The sequence below is a fragment of the Odocoileus virginianus genome, chromosome 8, assembly GCF_023699985.2.
Source record: "Odocoileus virginianus isolate 20LAN1187 ecotype Illinois chromosome 8, Ovbor_1.2, whole genome shotgun sequence".
Lineage (NCBI taxonomy): Eukaryota > Metazoa > Chordata > Mammalia > Artiodactyla > Cervidae > Odocoileus > Odocoileus virginianus.
In genome coordinates, this window is record NC_069681.1 from 33703323 (window position 1) to 33709550 (window position 6228).

Genomic DNA, 6228 nt, shown 5'->3' on the forward strand with positions numbered 1-6228 from the left:
CTATTGGCAATGATGTGAAATATGGGTTTAGTTTGTCGAAAACTTTGAGAATCAGAATAACACTGGAGATTATTCTAGTGTAGCTAATTTTTTTTTCTTTTTGTCTTCATTTTCAACACATTTCTACATAGTCCGTTATAGAAATGGGCTTGCACTTTTTTTTCATCTCCTAATCACACAGCTGAAGCTGCTTTATGGGATTTCCAGTCAATTTATACAGCTTCAGGAGAAAATTCAAAAACGGCTTTATTTTCAGAGAAAAAAAAAGTCTAAGTTATCAAATACATATCAAGAAAAGAGGCAGAAATCTCTGGAAATTACCTGAGGTTCCCATCTCAGATTTCACTATTGCTTATAGGTACTAAAGAAAAGTACTACTTTTATGTAATCTGGTCAACTCACTTGCCTAGGAATTCACTACTAGATTGAAACAGACGCTGTGGCTGGCAAAGCCAGTGTCAAATCCTGGAGACTTGAGAAAAGGAAACTTTGGTGGTGGAAGGCACAGGTTAAAATGGGGCTCAGTGCCTGGAGAAAAGATGCAACTGTCAAGAGGAAGTTTAAAGGCCAAGGACACACGAAGTCTCTGAAACAATGAGGGTGAGGAAGTCAAGAAGCAGGCTCACCAAAACCACACTGAAACAATTTCTTTTATAGGCTCCTCTACATTTCCAGAATTAGCGAGCAGCAGAAGCCCCACCCTGGGAACCCGAGCTGTGGGCCCTTGCACACCGGCCCTGCGAGAGGGAAAAAAAGTCAAGTTGACACGGGTCTCTCGCCTGGGCGATTCAAATGAAAATATAAGGAGGAGGGCGGAGAGAGAAGGAGACAAAATGAAGCTCGGAAAGACCTACTCGAAGTCTGCAATAAAGATTAACTGGGGGGGGGGGGGGGGGGGACGACGACGAAGTCCAGAGCAATTAAAACTCCTACCCCGGCTCATTAGTATTCATGACCGAATGTCCAGCTTTTCTGTTTATCTTTCTCCCAGGATCAATATCCGAGCAGCGTGGGCCTGGGAGGAGCCCAAGCCCGGCCCTGCGAGCGCCTGACCTTTCGCGCCCTCCATACAGGTCAGAGCATCTTCAGAACCTCCCGGCCAGCGCCGCGCCCCTGCTCATTAAAGCCACCATTCATCTGCCAGCGACGAGCAGGAGGGGGGACAGGCCCGGGGCGGGGGGGTGGCAGGGAGCAGTGGGCAAACAGATCTAACCGACTCCAAAGAGTTTAGAGAAACCACAGCCGGCCGCACCAACCACCACGGGCCCAGTGGGCCAGGAGTAAGAAAAGAAAACCAACGAGCCGGCTCTGCAGCAGGAATCCCAGCGCCGCTCCCGGCCAGGCCCTTGCAGGCTCGGACTGGTTCCAGACCCCACATTTTGTTGGGGGAGGGGGGCAACACAAGAGCCTTCTTCGAAGTGACCCCCCCCCCCTCCCAAAGAGAACCCCAGGCCGGTCCCAGCCCAACAGCGGTCTGGAGCCTCACCAGGCTTCTGCCGACGTCCTGGGAGCATCTCAGTGTCAGAGCCTTAGCCACAACTATTATCTTTGAAATTATTATTATTTTATTATTTCTACACCCCCTTCCACCTTCTCTAGGGGCGCTTGCGCGCCAATCTGTTCCCCAGAACCACCGGCTTGGCCTCAGGGATAGGGGAAAAAAGAAAAACTGGCTTCAGAGGTTCGGGAAAGAGAGGACTGAGGCAGAGGTTGAAGAAGTGAGGTGTGTGAGTGTGGGGTAAAGTCAGCTCCCCCTGGTTTAACTGAGAGATGCCGGGGCGCCCCCCCCCCCTCAACAACGCACACCCGGGGGTCAGAAGGCAGGCGGGACCCTGTCGCCCATCACATTCCCAGGGGATTGGGCCCGAGGGACCCGGACTGCGGGCAGCTCCCACCCAACTTAGTGTTAGGCTGGAAGCTTGAGGAGGGGGCCTCGGGGCCTGGCAGGCCGGGGCCCCTCGGAGAGAGGCTGGAGGAGGCGGGGGGAGGGGAGCCAGGAGTGCCCCGAGGGGCGAAAGCATCCATTGCGGGGCTCCTCAGACCACCTGCCCCAAATCTCCGTGACTCATCGCGGTCACGCGAGCCCCGCAGTGGGGGCTGCGGGGATGTCAGAGGAGGGCTGTGTGTGTGTGTGTGTGTGTGTGAGACTCTGTGTGCACGCACGCGAGGGAAGGGGCGCCCCCCCCCCCCCCCAGCTCCATCCTGGCAGCTGTGCCCAACCTCATCCCAACTGAGGGGCTGGCGAGATGCGGGATGAGGGCAAGACGCAGGAGGTGTCAGCTCAGCAAAGGCTCGTCGACCCCTGGGAACAAAAAACGGAAACTTGCGAGGGCAAAGAGGGGGCCCCAGCACCGACCTTTCCCCGACTGGGCCCTGCGGGGGCGGGGCGGGAGGGGGAGGACCTGAGCCCCCGGGTACCCCGCCCGAGATCTTGGCTGTGGCCGCGCAGGGGCGGGGCGGGGCGTGGACGCTGCGGCCCCAGTCGCCCCACCACCTTCACCGTGAACTCGAACCCTCGGGCTGCCGGGGTTCTGGTTTGCAGAAGCTCTCGTTGATAACACCCCGTTCAGATTGCCCAGCGCTGCCTTTTCGTTCTCAGGAGCCCAGCTGGACGGGCGTGAGGGTTTATGCCAGATCCCCCGATTCAGTCTGGAAGGGTCTAGATTCTTCCCTAAAAAAAAAAACCCAGCAACAATCTGTTGGAGGCCTGGTTGGGGTGGGGGTGGGGGTGGGGGTGGGGGTGGGGTGGGGTGGAGGAGGGTAGAAAAGAGGGAGACATTTCTCAGGCCCTGTTCTGAGCTGCCAGTTAAAAATAGAAACCATTCATTGCGGTCTGCTGGGGGTAGCTGTGGGCCCAGGCGCTCCAAGTTCCCGCGGAACACGAGCGATACCAAACTCTGATCCATCACTCGGCAAGTATTTATTGAACGCCTACTTTGGATCTCGAGGGTCGCTTTCCGGGGCACGTGTCCTTTAAAGTGAAAATGCATCCCATGGTTCGACCGGAGTCTTGGCGGGGTGTTATTCTGAGGCCTTTATTTCCCAGCTCTTGGACGCAGGCCTAGCGTTCCCTTTGGGTTATTTACGCGGCGTGATGGGGTTGGGGGTTTAGGACCCAAGTCCCTAGTGAGAGGAACTCGGTGGGTCCCCTCGGGTCCCGCTGTGCCACAGGCGGCGCTCATCAAGCACCACCAGAACCCCTTCCCAATGCCAGGCCCGGGAGGACCACGGGTCGCCTGGAAAGCCCGGGGCCTCCTAGCCCACCCCAGGTCTCGGGAGGACAGCAGGGAGCCCAGGGAAACCCGAATCTCCGGTCCAGCCTAGGATTTGCCCTTGATCTCAGTTTTGGGCGGAAAATACACACGCCACTTGAGACTGAAAACATCCGTCCGAGAAAGAGACAAAGGGACCGGGTGGGGGCGGAAGGGGGGAGGAAGAGAGAAGGTGCCACCGAGAAAGGAAAGCGGGGCGCGGACAGCGTGGGACGGAGTCTGCTGGACCTGTGACCTGCTTCCTTCTGGCCGGAGAAGACCCGACCCGGGCCTTTCCCCACCCCACCCCCACCCCACCCCCCCGGCCGCCCAGCACCGACCTCCCCCGCAGCCACCGGAGCTTGATGTCCCATCACTGAACCAGGAGATACAGATGCCGAGATGCCAGTTATCACTGCAGTCGTTAATAATGCAGTGAGGATCACGATAATTAATAATAATAACGATGGGTTTCTCCCGAGGGGGCTGCAGCTGTCTTCAGATAAAGCGAGTCTCGCGTGGCGAGGAGTTTTACTCGGTGGTGGTGGATGGAGCGCTGCCGCAAGGGAGCGAGTTTGGGAGATCTAAAGTTCAAGTTGACGGCGTTGACTCGCAGAAACGTGTCCCCCACCCCACCCCAGCCCCTGACCCGGTCCCTGCGGGCAGCGAGCCACGGGTGCAGCTCTGGTTCCCCTGAGGGGACGCAGAGACTGGGCTCCGTTCGGTGGTTCCGGAGGCCAGGCGAGGGCAGGTTAGATTCGGGTCCGTTTAGGCAGGGGAGGGGTGAGGGCGCCTGCACCCCTCCTCCACCCCAAACCCAGGTACCTCGGGGACATGCAGGATCTTGGGCGGCCTGCCCCCGGCGCCCATCTCTGATGCTCTCACACCCTGAGTATCCCTCTCCCCCATCCAGTGTCCGGGACGCGTAGGGCCGACGTGAAAGGCCGAGACCCGGTCCCACCGTCAGGTCTGACTTGTCTGGACAGAGCGGTGGGACGCAAGGGCTGGAGAACCGAGGGATGTTTCGTTGGAAAGCCGCCCCTCTCCGCCCCTCACATCCTAAGATGGACCAGGAGACCAATCCCGGGCTGTGGTCCTCCTTGGGGCCAGGCCCCTTCCCAGTTTTATTTCCTTTTGACAACCAGCATCAGTGCCCCCAGAACCAAAAGGCCGCCGGTAGCTCTCCGACCTCAGCTCTGGAAAGCGATCCGGTCAACGCAAAGCTGGGAGACTGTCCTCTTCTCCGGCCTTCCTTCTTCCCCCAAAGGGGAAAATCCAAGGCCTCAAGTTGATACTTTAAAAAAAAAAAAAAAGCACCATTCCACCAACCTTCTCCTTAGGTTTGGGAGGTGTCTCAAAGCCAATAATTCCCACCAAAAAAAAAAAAAAAAAAAGCCTAAAACATTAAAACATCTAAAATCGACCATCTCATTCTTGCACAAGTTATGATGAATATTTAATCTGATTCGTGCGCCCCCTCCCCCAGGGATAGGGGCATTGAAAAAACTACACAGCTTACAATGTGTTCAATGAAATCTCCCAAGGATCAGTAACATATGCCAATTATTTTAATAATTTTCCTTAATATTATTAGAGGTTATAAATTTGATTTTAATAGGGGGTTGATTTCTTCAGGACCTGGCGCGTAAGCAGTTTGCTAGGCCACTGTGGAGGGCTAGCCTGGTGGCCACTGTCGCCCTCCAGGACACACACACACCCAGGCTACCATCTTTCCTTCCCTATTTAATAGGTAGCATGGCCTCTGGGAGGTCGGAGTTGCCCTTCTCCCTAAGCAGCCCTTCAGCCTCCCCGGCCTGTCCCCGCGGCTAAGCCCAGGGCCAGAGCAGGAGAGGCGGCCCATCACCAGCAGCAGAAGCTTCAGACAGCAGAGCCCTGCTCACCGCTAGGTGATCCTCTGGGGGTGTTGCCGCCCCCTCCACCCCACCAAGCGTTTTCACCACTGGGTGGTGACTCTGGGCCTGCCAGGGCCTCTCTGAGCAACACGGATCCCCAGGAAGATGGAAATGTCCTGAAGCCTCGGGGATTTCAAAAAGAAATGACTCCACTCCTATCCTTTGACTCTGAATGTTATTTTTGCCTTCTCCCTTAGAGCATCTTGTTTGAAAACTCTTGTGAAACTCTTGCAGGGGAGGGGAGTGAGGCTGCAAACCTTAGAGAAAAGCTGGTGGTTGGTCCTGTTGCCTCACTCACTTCCACCTGGCCGTTTCCATCTCTGCAGCTTATTCTGTTTGATTTCACGGAATTCTTGAAGAAGTTCTCTTTTATTGGGGGCCGATGGTTGGTGGGGGCCGATGGTTGGTGGTTTTCCTAAATCAAAGTGTAGTCTATTTGTCACCTTCCTCCCTTGAACATCACACTTATGGGTGAGCAGTAGCTGGGCAGATAAGCAGGATGCCTTGAGCAAGCTGTTTAAAATTTCAAGGAAGGGGAAAAAAAAAAAAACTTTTAGTAGAAAGGGGCCCTTAAACTATAATCATCATTGAACCAAGTTCAAAAACAAAGGACTCAGCTCAGTTTTAAACGTGCAATTAAAAATAACTGTACCTCAGCTTTTCAGAGGGAGGGAGAGGAAAGGGGGCAGGGAAGACAGAAAACAAAGAATAAGGAAATGGTTAGCGCTCTTCAATCCAGTCCAAACAGCCGAAAGAAAGGCACCGCCTCAGATAATGGAGCCATTAGAAGCTCCGAAGGCTCCTGCAGGCCGGTCCTCGCAGGGGCTTTCCAAAAATGTAATTCACTCTCAGCTACAGAAACAAAGGACATACAAAATAATTTTGAGATTTTCTGCCAGAGGGGCAGTTTGGCCCAGTTTCTCGGCATACACCTTCCCCCCTGAATTCGAGGTTGGTGCCTCCCATTCAATCAGGCAGCTGACCCAGACCCCTATCAGCCCTTCGCTGCCTCCTGCCCATTTCCTTGAATGACTTGGCTAAAAAAAAAAAAAAAATTATGTTCA